Source organism: Heterocephalus glaber, unplaced genomic scaffold, assembly GCF_053883595.1.
Source record: "Heterocephalus glaber isolate CG9 unplaced genomic scaffold, H.glaber_assembly_v1.0 deba00001504, whole genome shotgun sequence".
NCBI classification, from domain to species: domain Eukaryota; kingdom Metazoa; phylum Chordata; class Mammalia; order Rodentia; family Bathyergidae; genus Heterocephalus; species Heterocephalus glaber.
This window is the reverse complement of record NW_028258324.1, coordinates 46,586,188-46,601,627: the sequence shown is the minus strand read 5'-3', so window position 1 is coordinate 46,601,627 and position 15,440 is coordinate 46,586,188.

The window sequence follows — 15,440 nt, the reverse complement described above, 5'->3', positions numbered from 1 at the left end:
CAGTAGCTGAGCAAATGCTTTTATAAAAAATACCTCTTTATTATGGATAATTTCAAACACATACTAAAGGAGGCAGACTACAATAATGAACCTGAACTTACAAATTTTATGCGCTACAATAACCATAAATTCATACCCACTCTTGTTTCATTTATACATTCTCCTTCTTCTTCCCCCACACTTGATTATTTAGAAGCAACTGGCAGCTAAGATATTATTTCATCCACAAATATTTCAGTAGTTATCTCTAAAGATAAAAGACATTTTTAAAAACCTCATGTTACCATGAAACCATGACCACACTTAAAATCTTAATGATATTCAATAACACTATTGTCTAGTCAGGGTTCAAGTCATTCTAATTACTTCATAATTTTTTAAAAGTTGGTTTATTTGAGAATCCAAAAAGCTCCATAAATTGCATTTGGTTTATTGTGTCTTGAGTTTTTTTTTTAAGTTATAGATTTTCATCTCTCTTCTTTTTCCTTCAAATATGTATAAGAAGACAGTCCAATTTTGCTTATTGTATTTTCATAGTACAGTATTGTTAACATGCTCCATTGGTTACTAGATTTAGATGCCTTGATTTGACTGAGGTTTGAGTTTTGGGCAGGATGTTTCATAGACAGTGTTGGATAGTCCATCAGGAAGCCTCTTATCTTTAGTTATCCCTCTTCTTGTGCTGTTAGTGGTTATTGATAGTCATAGCCTAGATCTTATTACATTTGAGACCTGCAAAATGATAGTTTAATTCTACTACTCTGTGAATATGCATGTGATATATAAGTGCAGAGAGACAAAGAAATTTTCCCCCATTAAGCATTGGTACCTGTCTTCACCTGTTTTCTGCTACTATGACAGAATAGCCAGAATTAGTCTGGCTAATTTATAAAGAAAATAAATGTAATACTATAGTTCTGGAGACTTGGAAGTCCAATATTAATAATCTGGCATCTAGCATTGGCCCTCTTGCCGTGTCATTTCATGGCAGAGGACATAACATAGTGAGAGCAAGGGGTGTGCGTGCTCAAGTCTCTCTTCTTACAAAGCCACCTGTCCCTATGATAGGACTCAGCTTATCCCAATTAACTCTCAAAGGCCTCACCTCCAATCACCTTCCACCTTTGAGTTTGGGGATTAAATTTCCAATACATGAACTTCTGGAGACACATTCAAGTTACAGCCATACCCTAGGGTACAACTCAAACAGAAAAGTCAGGTTCAGTGCTTAATTCTTTTCAGGCCAACTAGTTGGTGCACTAACGTCCATTGAAGACAACCTATGAATTTACTTTTAAAATTTCATTATAAATTTAGGGTTTTAAAAATTTAGTTAATATGTTTTAATCTATTGTTTGTGTTTTTTTTGCTTAAATTCTTTTATTGGTACATTTTAGGTATACAATACATTTATATTTATCATTGGGTGATTGTTTATATTTTTAGGAGAGGGCATAGAGACCTTTCAAGCTCATAGACCAGTGTGGTATTATGCAAACTTTTCTGATTGGGAACACATCAAATCATATTTTCAAATATGATTTTCTTTCATATGTTTATATATATATAAATTATACACATGTTCTATGATTTAATATGCTATAATGAAACATTCCCAAATATGAATTTTAAATAATGAGACCAGGTTGAAATAAACAATGTTTTTAAAATGCTAGGCTCTGAGGAGGTCACACAACAGAGCACAGCACAACAGAGCAGAGGAGAGAATATCAGCCATGGCAGAGGGCCCTACCTTTGCCTGGGGAGAAGCCAGGCTTCATAAAAGATCCCAGGCTGCTGGCCTCCAGCACTGGGGTTTCCTGCCAAGGGTTTGGCAGGAGCACAACCGAGATTCCTAAAGTGACCTGGCCTCCAACCAGGTCCTTAAAACATCCAGCCATCTGGTGAGCAGCCCTGAGTTGGGTTCAGGAGAGGAGACACACGAGGCTGGCTTCATAGATGTGCAAACATTTATCTTCTTTCTGAGAAGGAAACATTTGAACTTAGAAAAAGTCCAACCTCCTTGAAGGAGGGAATCAGCTTTAATTAAAAGGAATTGACAGGCCAAACTACCAAGAGAAAGTACTTTTTCATTACCTTTCTATGCTGGTAAATGAAGCTAAAGATAAACAAGTGTTTGTGACTCAGGCTGCTAAGCAAAGGATTTGTTTAAATAATCTTGTTGAGACAAACTCTCAAAGATTCAAGGAAAGATTCTGTTCCATTGCAAGTGGCAGATTTCCTCTGTTGTGTCTACGGCAGTCAGTTCAGAATATGAGAAAAATTGTCAAAATTTTCTAATATTCATCTAAATTGCAAACTTTCATGCTTGTCAATAGCTTTGAAACATGTTAACAAAAGTATAAAACATCAGAAAGTAAGACTGGAATGGGAAGTAAAGTTGGTTTCTGCACCTCACCTGTTGCTATCTTTTTCAGTGTATCTGGACATAAAATCAGCTCTAATGTTCCCAACAAAATAAAAGTCTTTTGTTCTCCAAAACAATCAAAACTCAGAACAGCATTTGGCCTTTGAAGTACTGGTCACAATTCCTTGTTTTTCTTTTGTAAAAGTTTAAAAGCAAAATAGAGCACGATTAAATGTTCTCTTCTGACAATTTCTGAACTTAAATACATAAACTTTTCTCATTTCAATTGCAATAACAACAAAGTTAAAGAGTTGGAGGAACCTTAGAGGGTAAGATAATGTTTAGAGGAAATAGAAAATTCTAAATGGTTCATCATCTGAAATTTTGCCCAAATGTACTTATTCCTTTGAGGTAAGAATTGTTGACCCTTTAAGAATGAAGGCAAACACAGTACGTGGGAAGCAGAATATCCTGTTGCCAAAATTTTGCTCGAATCATTAGTGTTATCCTACCAATTGGAGAAACTCAAGCAGGGATACTTTGCAACTTTTGGAGACAGCATCTTCAAATTACGGGAAATCATTTTGCCTACTGATTTTTTAAAAGGACTTTACTGTAAAATAAAACTTGATTACTTTTCGGGTCTCTGTGCTACAGATTTATTCCAAAAGTTTACTTTGCAAAATTGGAAACAAAACGGTCCAAGCCAAAACCTGAAAAGCTTTTATTTCAGGGCTGGGAGTATAGCTCAATGGGAGAATACTTACTTACCATGTGCAGAGGCCTGGTTGCAATCACCAGGACTGCAAATTAATTAATTTTTTTAAAATAAAGTTTTTATTTGATCACAGCCACCTTCATCTAAAAGGAGGGCTGGGTAAATCTTCAATTATGTGACACTGAACCAATACTTTTAGTGTTTCATTTATGAAATATCTTGAATAATTTTTCTACAAATGCTTAATATCACTTATTTATCTATAAATGGAGACAAATGGATAACTCCATCACTATAAATCTCCCATTTCATTAGATTCCCAAGGGATTAAGCTCTTAGAGGCCCCAGGATTGAAAAGGTGACAGTGCTCTTTCTGTTATGTAAATAAAATAGCTTCCAAACTAGAAAATACTTATACAGAATCCAGACAATGACTTATGTTTACCATGGTACAACTATTTCAATTGTTTTTTAAAAATATAAATTATCAAGTTTTTTAAAAAAGAGTTTTTTTGGTGCTTATGCTTCGCTGAGCAGCATGTTTTTGTCTTTCCCTGGGTTGGTCCAGTTGAAATGTTTTCATTACAAAACACAACTAGCTACAGAAAGTTGGCTTGTGACATTATTTCAATTCCTTGGGATTTACAAGTTGATAAACAAATTTGTATTGAGCATTTGCTTATTCCTAGTACTGTGCTAAGTACTGCAGGACACTCTAAAGACCTGTAAGCATGCAGTGGTCATTATGATTTGTTAATCAATCTGCCTCTAGGAAAAAATATTGTTTTCCAGGTCTTTCTCACCTCAAATAAAGAATTGAATGAGATAGCCAAAAACAGTGCCAAAAGTTTATTTGACAAGTGGGGATGAGGAAGAAATTGGCTCTGCAGAGAGAACTTGGGCTGAACAAAAGAGGGAAAGAGAAAAGCGAAAATAAAGGTGCACTGTGGTCTGTGAGACTCAGGGTGGGCTACCATGAAGAGACATGACAGCGGGCTCCTCGTGGTGTCTTTTTCCTTATATGTCATTCATATCTCACGGAAACCCGAGAGAGGTCCAGATATGGGGCCTTGGGAATTATTTGGCACTGTCCTGGGATCTTAATAGGTTCCACTAATTTCCCCAGCCAGCTTTGTAATACCCTAGCTTCCTACCTCACTATGGTCATCCTTTCTTTTTGTCCTTCACTTCCAAATTCACAAAGCAGTGTCACTACTTTTTTTGTATATTTTTCAGAAATGTTTTGTGCATATATAAATAAATGTGAACACATATGAACTCTTCCTTAGAGTTACAAATGCTAGCTATTCTGTGTCTTGAAACATGAGATGGTGTAGAAAGAATAAGCAACCTCTCTTGGGTGTCTTTTATAAAGGCACTAATCCTACTCATGAGGGCTGCACCTGCATAACCTAATCATCCCCCCAAACCTCACTTTCAAATACCATTACCTTAAGGGTTAGAATTTCAAGATACAAATCTTAGCAGGATGTAAATATTCAGCCCACTGGAATCACTCAGTTGGGGATTTTTTCTTTTAATTGCTTTATTGAGTAGAGTAATTTTTGTTAAGTTAAAAGTTTTTTCTTAAGTTAAAGAAGCGATAGTGCTTCATTTGTGGTAGGAAAAAGGATGAAAAGAAACAGAGGTTCGAGCTCAACAGGACAGGTTTATTTCAGAACAAGCCTGAGAGGACCTCTCTAGCATTAGAGACCAGTAACTCTTATACAAGCTATGAGGTCTTTTATAGGGTCATGGGGAGGGAGGAGTTCAGAGAGAGGGAGTTGTGCCTACCCTCAAGGGTGCTTGCCCAAGGACAAAGCTTGGGAATGTGCAGCCAGTGGTTGTTATCAGTAGCAGGACGGGATAATGATATGAATCTCTGGGATAGCAGCTGTGTTGGAGGGTTAGAAGGGTTTCTGGTCAGGATGGCCATGGTCGGATTCCTTCAACTGTGTGTGTGTGTGTGTGTGTGTGTGTGTGTGTGTGTGTGTGTGTGTTGTGTGTGCATGTTGAGGTGGGGGTATAGAAAGGTGGCTAGTAAACAGCAGGGCAGTCTCAATTCAAAGATACTGCTGTTTTCTTTACCACAGTGATTCTTGGACATTTTTGATGTCTGGATCCCTTTAAAACATATTGTTTTTGTTGTGGTGGGTATGTGTATAAATATGTACAGTGCTAGGCAGGGCTGGAGATATAGCTCAGTGGTAGAGCACTTGCCTACTGTACATGAGGTCCTGCCTGGGTGTTATGAGGTGGGGTGTGGACCAGCAGTGTCTTCCAGGCTCTTATTGTCTCATTCAATTAATTGGTCAGGACAATTGGTGAATGTGAAAGATTACTGGTTATTTTAGGTCAGAAATAAAAAGAGTAAAAGGAAAAGAAGCACAAAAGAAGTGCTTGAGGAGAAAACGGTGTTTTGAAGGAAAAAGAGAAGATACGTTCTGTCAGCAGAACAGATCATTGCAAGAATAAGAGATCAGTGGCAGCAAAGTCAGACGCTGCCTTCTTTTTATATCTTCTTTGATAGTCCATCAGTGTGATCCCACTTGATCTCTTGCCAGAAGATTGGTTCCAGATGCTAGGCTTGGCTTGTTCTCGTGTCAGAAGGTTGATGTCAGGTGCCGGGTTTGGCATGTCTTTGTGTCAGAAGATTGGCACCAGGATCAGGAATTGGCTTGATCCCATGTCAGGCCTGGAAGGTGCTGCTTTGTGCCCATAGTCAACAAGTCTCTTCAGTTGGTAGGTTGTGCCCAGCTGTTTCAGCTATGCAGCCCTGCCCTAACCTCCTATGTCATGGGTTCAACCCCTTGCATGGTCAAAAAATCAAAAAGGTGAAAAAATATCTACTGTGTTAGAAATTAAAAGAGAATTTAAAGAATATTTACAAATCTACTTTAAAATAATAATAATAAACTTATTTCATGTTAACTTTTTTGATGAAAATTATATTTTGAAATGTTTTAGTAGCATTTGTTTTCTATTTTTGCTAGTTTCTGTAATGCCTTGCTTATAAGAAGACAGGTAGATTCTCATATGGCTCTGTCATTCACTCTGTTATGGCATCGTATGTCATATAACCTCCAGAAAACTCCACCATACAGCCCTGAGAGAATAAGGGTGAATAATATCATCAGGGAGCTGAGTCCTGATGGAGAGAGGAGCTGGACCCTCACTTGCTTGGTCTTCAGATCTTTGTGCCCTTTATGAAGGAATTCAGTCAAGACACACAGTCTACAGGTAGAATTTATTATAAAGCAGTTATAAGGAGAGTTATACCTTCAAACAAGATGATGGGCAGTGCCACAAAGGGATCTGCATCCAATGTGAGTTTGGGTATGTTTTTATGCACACAAAAGTTACTCCTGGGGTTCAGGGAACTAGGGCGATTATGATGCTTATCAACATTTTACTTAGAAGTTACTTTGGAGCTGGGCATGGCATTGCATGTTTGTAATCCCAGCACTTGGGAGGCTGAGGAAGGAGGATTATGCAAGTTTGAGGCCAGCCTGAACTACATAGAGACTGTCTCAACAACAACAACAAAAAGAAAACAATTTTGAATTTGCAAAATTTCTTCCTGTCCTTTTTAGATGGTTAGTGTTATCTCAGGGGTTTTAATCATGTAAAAAACTTTTAAGAAAGGTAAATTTTTTTTTTTGGTACCGGGGATCAAACTCAGGACCTTGTGCTTTCGACACAGGTGGCGGAACCACTGAGGTAAATCCCCAGCCCTAGAAAGGTAAAATCTTAATTTAAACCAAGCCCCAGCCCAAGCCAGGAGGGTCTGTAAAGAACATTTCCTTTCCTGATATCACTGGGTATAGGCCCTGGCACTCAGGAATGTTGTATGCCTTGTTTTGGAACTAGATGACCAAGTGGCTGGGTATCAGAAGAACTGTGTGCAGTGTGTAACCTTAAAATGTCATTGTGCTCTGTTGAATCACTTTAGGTCTGAGACCTAACAAACGGTTATAAATGTATTATACATTGACATCTTTGTTTCTTCACTTAACTGGCAAAGCACGCTATTTTGGACCTACCCCTTTGTCACTCAGACCTGCTAATGTCTAACTACCTGCCTAACAAGGCAAATAACATCTTAGCATTGTCATGAAAATCATTTTCACTCAAGGATTCCCATGAACAGTGTTTTACTCTGCCCAACCTTCCCCCTTTGGGAGAGACCTTCAGCCCATGTCTTCTAAAACCACACTTATTTAGTTCAGTGGTTTCACCGCCTGCTGCGCAAGCGCAAGGACCTGAGTTCAATCCCCGGTACCAAGAAAAAAAAAAAAAAAAAAAGGGCCAGGGATTTAGCTCAGTGGTTTCGTCACCTGCTGCTCAAGAGCAAGGACCCAAGTTCGAGCCCCGGTACCAAAAAAATAGTAGGTTTTTTGGGGGGGCCGGGGATTTAGCTCAGTGGTTTTGCCGCCTGCTGCGCAAGTGCAAGGACCCGAGTTTGATCCCCGGTATCCTAAAAATAAAAACCACCACACTTAAAGTCACTGAAAATCTATCCTGTTTTTAAAAATTACTCACAGTCAACAGTTTTCCCACATATTTTACAAAATAATTACCAGATAGAGTTGCTGGAGCCTCAAAAATGTTTGGCTGGAAAAAAATGGATATATATCTAATTAATATTTGACCTCAAAGCCTTAAAAAAATACACAGTACTGGATTTTAAAAAAATCTTTATTATGGCAATACTACTCTGAAAATTGATTTGCTAAATAACACTTGGAGTTGCTTAACAGTAAAGGGAAGAGTCCCCTGACTACATTTTTCTTGAATAACATTGTGTCCATTATTTTTTTGAGTGTCCTGTTTTCCTAGGCAGCAGCTAGTCATTATTAAGTATCCTACTGCCATGCCCAAGCCCTTAATTTAATGTAATTATGTAGAAGAAAACAAATATTGTGCATAAGTGGTATTGTTTCTAGTCACAGAATTTGGGAAACAGTGATAATTTCACCTCTGAAAAGATATAAATTTATTTAATGTACAAATTACACAAAGCCTATTTAAAGAACAAAAACATCAGTACGTTTTGAACATGCCCTGGTTCTTGAGGTTAACAGCATGCTCCCCCTAGAGGAGGGAAGGGGTGATATTCTGTGTTAAAAACCAGATCGAATCCCACTTTTCTCACACCATAGGAGTTCTTTCAAATTCTTTCTGTTTCTGTTCAGTCGTGCTTAATTTAATCCTATCAGTGTAGCACAGATGTATGATTGATAGGTATAGAATATCATTCATGAGCGATTTACTAGGACTTCTACAACTTTGGACCTAAAGAATAGGAGGTAGGGGAAGTTTTCTAAATTTGGAACAAAATAAATTAATATGCATTATGAGGCTCAAATAAATACACATATACAAAAGGAATCTACACAAATGTAAATCGTCTCATCATTATCAAATGCTTTTTGAACACCTACTGCGTGCTCTGCCATTGATTATCGAAGTGTGCTTGGCCAGGCAATGTGTAGTATGTACCAAGGTATGAAGTATTCTCTCTGAGATTTTACACTTTTATTATAAAGATAACTACATAAGGCAATATTAGATCAGAACTGGGATGTGGTAGATATAATAAATGATTTGAGCATTCAAAAGGTCAACACCCCTGCTGTGTGAGGTTGCTGCAGATAGCTTTGTGCATGTGGTATGATCCCAGCCTCTAGGTCTGGGTGAACCTGCTCCATATGGTACTCTCAGCAATGACATTATTCTGTGTGATTTCTTGCCCTGACACTAGATTTGTAGTTGTATTAAATGTTTGAAATAACTGGCACAAACTTTTTTATTCCTCCTCTCCTTGCTCTCACCAAGATTTAAAGGAGTGAAACAGAGTTTGCTGTGTGAGATTTTTTTTTTTTGTACCGGGGATCGAACTCAGGACCTTGTGCTTGGGAGGCAGGCAGTGACACCATTGAGCTAAATCCCCGGCCTGCAGTGTGAGATTTTTAATGAGTGAAGTATCAAAAATTCTGAAACATAAGGATTCAATTTCCCTTAAAATAAACAGACATTCCAGACCAAGGGAAAATATGTGGCCCTATGCAGCTTGCCCTTTGCCACAGAGAATATATTTGTGTAGGGAAGGAAGTTGTGGGGATTATTTGACAGGGAGACTGCTGTGGTTTTGTCTTTGCTTCTTACTATTCAGCAAATTGACAGTTATTCCTATTTTATTTGGTGTTTTGGTCTGGTTTCTTTTACAAGGAAAAGAGTCTTATTTAGTTTTACACTTTTGAAGACTGAAGAGGGTGGCACTAGCGTCCACTCTGCTGATACCGAACACATCACAACATAGTGAACAGAGCGATCACATGGCGGGACAGGATGCCAGAGACTGTGAAGGAACCAACTTTGCTCTTTTTATAAAAACCTACTTTCATGGAACTAACTGGGGTTCCATGAGAATTACATTAATCCCTTTCAAGTGCAGGGCTCCCAATGACCTCACCACTTTTAGGCCCTACCTCTTAAATGTTTTGCCACCTCAAAACTACCCACACTGGGGGCAAGCCTGAAATTCAGCATGTGAAACTTCAGAGAACAAACCACATTCAAATTGTAGCATTTGGCTAAATAAGTTTATGTTTTATATCTAGGTGTCCCCCAAGAGCTTCATGTGCTCATAGGCGGGGCTCTGAGGTGATTGGATTACGGGAGTTTATAGCTGATTTGCCGTTATCAGGTGGGGTCTGGTTGGAAGAGGCGGGTTACCCGAGGCGTGGCCTGGAAAGGTTTCTCTCCCTCCCCAGTAACTCTCGTTCGCTCTCTGCTTCCTGGATTCCATGAGGTGAGCAGCTTTCTTCTGCCCAGGACCTTCCACCATGCAGTTCTACCTTGGAGCCGGCTGACTGTGAACTGAAACCTCTACGAACTGTGAGCCAATTAAGCTTTTTCTCCTTTAAATTGTGGTTGTCAGGCCCGGCCCACAGTGCCAGCACCGGCTCTGAACTCCCCGCCCCCTCCACGGAGTTTCCCAAAAGTCAGCGCTGCAGGCCCGGCCAAGCTAAAATGGCGACTCCCACGTGTAGCCTCATAGCCCCGAGCGAGACAAGCAAGTATCAGAAAGTTGGCCAGGGATTTAGCTCAGTGGTTCCACCGCCTGCCTCGCAAGTGCAGGGTCCCTAATTCAATCCCCGTGAAGCCAGTAAGCAACATGTAAGGTGTCAGAAATGCTTGGAATTTGGACATTGGACTTATGAATGCACTGGAAAAAGAAAATACCTACATAGGCCATCAAGAACAGCAGAACTAAAGAAAGCTTTAAAAGAAAAAGAAAACAGGTTATTATTACAGGAAACATCGGAGAAACTAATGTAGAAAGAAAGACCAAGAAACAAAGGTCCAAGAGTGTAACTAGTTCCAGTAGCGATAGCAGTGACAGTTCAGTCAGTGACTCTTCATCAGGGAGTGAAGACACATCTACCTCCTCCTCCGAAGACAGTGACTCTGATGAGAGCTCCTCCAGCTCGTCATCCTCAGCCTCCTCCACAACCTCCTCCTCCTCTTCGGGCTCCAGCAACAGCAGCAGCCGCCGCCGCCCCTCCCCCTCCCCCTCCTTGGAGAGCAGCTCTGAGGATGAGCCACCGAAAAAGAAGAAATAGAATTTCTCATCCATTTTGGACCAGTGAACCGAAGATACCAACGTGATTCTCGGAAGAGAATTTAGACAATATTAAAGCCAAATAGATTAACTGTTCAAAATTTCTAGAGTTCAAAAGTTTCTAAGTGTTTTACATTGTAAGAATATAAAGATAATAATGAGTTATATATACAAAGAGTTTTATTTTGGAGGTGAATCTTGTTTTTTCTTTTTTTTAATCTTTAAAATGCATCTCTAGAATTTAAAACTAAAATCTAGCAAATCGCCAGGCATGATGGTGCATGCCTATAATCCCAGCACTCGGGAGGCTGAGGCAGGAGGATCGCCGTGAGTTCGAGGCCAGCCTGGGCTACATAGTAAGTTTGAGGCCAATCTGACAAGTGAGGCCCTATCTCAAAAAAAAAGAAAATCCAGCAAATCTGTTTTTGTGATGAGCATTATATTTTCTCCCTGTGAAATGAATGCTTTGCTTTATTATATGTTAATGGTATGTGTTGGACAGGTTTTCAGAATAAATCATCAGAATACCTGGCTGTAAGATTTAGTACATTGTTACTGTAAGCTTGGGAGTTTTCCTACTGTTAAGAAATGTACTCTATTTTTATGTTGATGTTCAGAAAGTTATTCTCTTTGTCCTGAATAAGAGTTCAAGGAACATATTAATATATTTATAACTTTTGAATGTTACAATTTGCAAGTTGTTATGGTTCATCATTCATTTCCTTCTGGTTCCTTAAATTCTTAGAATTACCCTTTTCTGAGGAAAATCATTCTAGAGGAACCTAAACAGGGACAAAAAAATCTGAAGCTAAGGAGTCTGGTCTCTGTAACTTTTTAAAAATTCAGCATATCATAAAAGAAAGCAGCCATGTAAAAGGCTAATTTAGTAAAAGCGCTCTAAATATCTTTGTGTCTTAATGTGCTGTAAACGATACCATTCAAGGGGAGAAAAAGGTAGGAAGAAAGGTACTTTTTATAGAAAGTTAGGACATTGTTGGTTGCCTTTATTAAAATGATTTTTAAAGCTTTCATAAAGATTGCCTTTTGCCATTTTTACAATTATGGTATGACAGTTTATATGGTAACTGCTCATATATGACAAGTTTACTGCATAAATGAACAAGTAGGGTTAATCTACAGTGTTTATATGTATATACCCAGTTAAAATCTGACATGAAATATTAAAAAGGAAATACTCCACAGTGTTTCTTAAAAGTAAAATATTCTTGTTGTGAGATTGAATTAACATCACATTATTCTGTGATGCCTTTCAAACTTTTTGGAAAGAAGCATGTTTGTAGAATAACCTTGATTTGGGTCAAATGTAGGTTCTTAAAAGTATAGATGTTATCTTTTTTATGTTTTTATGAGAAAGTAGTAGAAAGTTACTTTTGAAGGAAATGGGCTTCTACTTAAATGTTGAAATACATTATGTTGTGAATTTAAGAAGCCTGTAATTGCCTGTGTGTTATACAGAACCATCTGCTTTCAGTTATTGTAAATAAACTTTCAAAGCATCATTTCAAAAAAAATAAGTTGTGGTTGTCAGGTATTGTGTCCCAGTGACAGGAAAGATAACTAAGACAAACTTTATCAGGAAGAAATTGGACATTATTAATTAGATAATTTTCTCGAGAAAACTAGTGGAATCATTTCCGGGTTTGGTGCTGAATAGTAAAGAATTTAACTTTATCCCCCAGAAGGTCTAGTCTTGGTCTTCAGCTTCTGGGAGCCCCGGCCTCCTGGTGGGAATGTCTTTGCCTGGGGACCTAGAGGCAGCTAGCCAGTAACAGTGTGATTGAGGGTGGAGAGTCTGAGCCACACCCACAGTGTGATGTAGGGTGGGTGCTTTGGCTCATGTGCTATTGTTTAATCTTCTGAAAGGCTGGAAACTCAGGAACAATCAGTGGTTCCTATATTGACAGAGCTCCAGTAAACACTGGACATCTATGGTTGGTAAATGTCCTAGGTTGGCACTAGTTAATAATATTGTCACATATCAATGCCAAGAAAACAATGCTGTCCTGACTCCATGGGGAAAGGATGACAGAAGTTGCGTTTGATACTTTCTTGGACTCTTCTTCATGCTTTTATTCACTTGTCTGATTTTAATTTTTATGCTTCAACTGTATTAAACTGTAATTGTAGTGTGGGACCGCATAACTCCGTAATCATAAAATCTCCCCCAGCCCCAACATAGTGACTGATTGTGAGTTAATGGTTAAAATGTGCTTGTTAGTTCTGGGACACTAGATAAAATCTGTAACAAACATAGAGTTCCTAAGTGAATTGCCTATCTCCTTGTTTGTCCGAAACCGATGTTCCGGACACAGCTATCTGCAAACATCTTTTGACCATCAACATTTTTTTCTCTTTTCTGTAAGTTCTGCTTGCTAACTTCCCCTGCAACCCCCTATAAAAACAGCCTCAGACTCTGAGCCAGTTGCCTCTCTAAGCTACTTTGCTTTGGGAGTGCCGTCTGGCCAGACTAATAAAGGTCTGTTTTACTTTCCAACTTGTCCGGTGTGTTCCTTCCTGGGTGTTCTTCGCTGCAGTCAGCTCCTTGGAGCGTTTGGTAAGGCCCTCAGTCTTACAATAGTATATCAGCTTTCCACGAATTCTCAGTTCTTCCAGCAAATTATTAAAAACAAGGGTAGTCTTAGATACCCCTGAACTTTCAGACAGTGTCAGAAGTAGGATGTTGATGGTCATAGAGATCCCTGAACTTGAAATTGATATCAGAAGTGAGGATAATCTGCAGTATGGATTGTTCCTTCTAACTACTTGCTTGGCTAAACTCTCCCAGATATATAGGCACATACACAGGTCCTGCAAAAATCCCTACCAGTTTGGCTTTACTGCATGAATATCACCAGTCCACGGCCATACCAACATTTTGGTCAGGGAAAATCATGTCAAAATGAAAATTAGGTATAATTTGAAGGAGAAAAGAGGACAGATACACATAAAGATGTCCATTGAAATATTTATCCTAAGACCAAAGAGAAAACTGATTACATACATCTTGACATTTCAGAGTCAATATTATGAACTTATTTTAAAAATAAGGTGGCTATATATGTGCTAGTATGAAAAGATCTCCAAATTAACTTATTATTAAATTAAGGTTCAAAGAATTAGCCTTTTCCCCCTCAATAAATAACTCTGAAAGAATAAGTACTTAGTGAAGAAAGGAAGACAGAGAGAGAGAGAGAGTCAGAGAGAGAGAGAGAGCATGAGAGAAAATTTAAGCAGCTTTCCTAGGAGACCTGTCTAAACTTGGGCTTGAGGACTTGAGTTTTATTTTGGAATGAGGAAGAGAGAGGGAGGAAAGGCCACCATAGTATTAGCGAGGGGCAACTCCTGGGTGAGGAAGTGTTTCTTTCCCTCTGGGACTCTTTGAGAAAAATGTGTAAAATGCACTTGTCAGTCTGAGGCACAAAAGAGGGGAGCTTAAATCTGCTGTGTGTCCTCCAAATTTTGTCAGAGTGTGCTGTCACATCCAGGTGTACACCCACAGTGGAATGTCTGGGCACCTCTGGGGGTGGTTGGTGGAAGGGAGGCTCAGGACAGAAGCCTCCTGGGTTCAGCTCAGGCCACTTTCAGGGTATACCTGCACCTTGTGGTTGGCCCAGCAATATTCAGAGCAAAAATGTGGGGTGAGAAGATGCGAGATGGGACAAAAAAGCTGGACTTCCTAGAAGAGGCAGGCTTTCTGAAATAGTATATGTGACTAAGACTGGGGAAGACGAGGATTGAGATGACCTGACAAAGGGAAGCCACCAATGGGCAAAGTGAATAACTTCAGCATTCTCCCTGGCTACCTTGACAACTTCCTCTCCAGTGGTCATGTTGTTCCTTTATCCTCTGTCTGTCTGTCCTTGGAGAAGCCCAGGTTTAGGAGATTATCCAGAGTTGGCTACCTGAACCCTACCACCCCTCAGTCCAGCTCATATAGAACTTTTATTTGCACCTGTCAATAATTAGTAGTCATTGTAGACAGTAGTTGTTCAATAAATGTGTGATTTATTTTTGATGTAAATCCCAGTGTGCAAAGCTCTCTAAGAGCGACTGAATTTCAAAGCAAACACACGAGAGCAATGGCACAATCATGGTTTATGTGTAACAAAGGAACTAAGTCTGCTTGCCCTTTTGAAGGCATTGAATAGACCATCAGCCCACTTGGGTAAGCAGATTCTGCTATTGACCTAAAGGTCACTTTCACAGGGACATTTCTAGTAAAGCCCTGAGCTTAGAACTGCTAAAATAAGAATGCACATTAGCTAGTAGAGAACATAACAAAAAAAAGTGAAATGCCAAAAATATACTTTAGAGCAAAGAATACAATGTGCTTGGTTTAGAAGATAAAAATTCGAGTCACCATTTATAGAATAATCAGAATTTCCCCCATCACAACCTTAATGTTTAGGTCAGCTGCCTGGGTAGGCAGCTGCAACAGACATTTCTGTTATGTACCAGGAGCTGCAGTTCTTCCCTTCCTGGATCACACTTTTGAATTTAGCTGACCTACTGACTTGCTTTGACCAATGAAATGTTCATGAAAATGATGCAAGTTGTTCCCAGGCAGAAGTATTTAAGAGCCAGTGCCCAATTCTCAGCGCTACTTCTCTGGCTGCAACAGTCATGGAAGTGGGCATTGATTTAGAGGCAATAAGATGGGAGCAGGCAGAAGGGACTCTACCTATTGAGCCTTGACCTTGTACAAA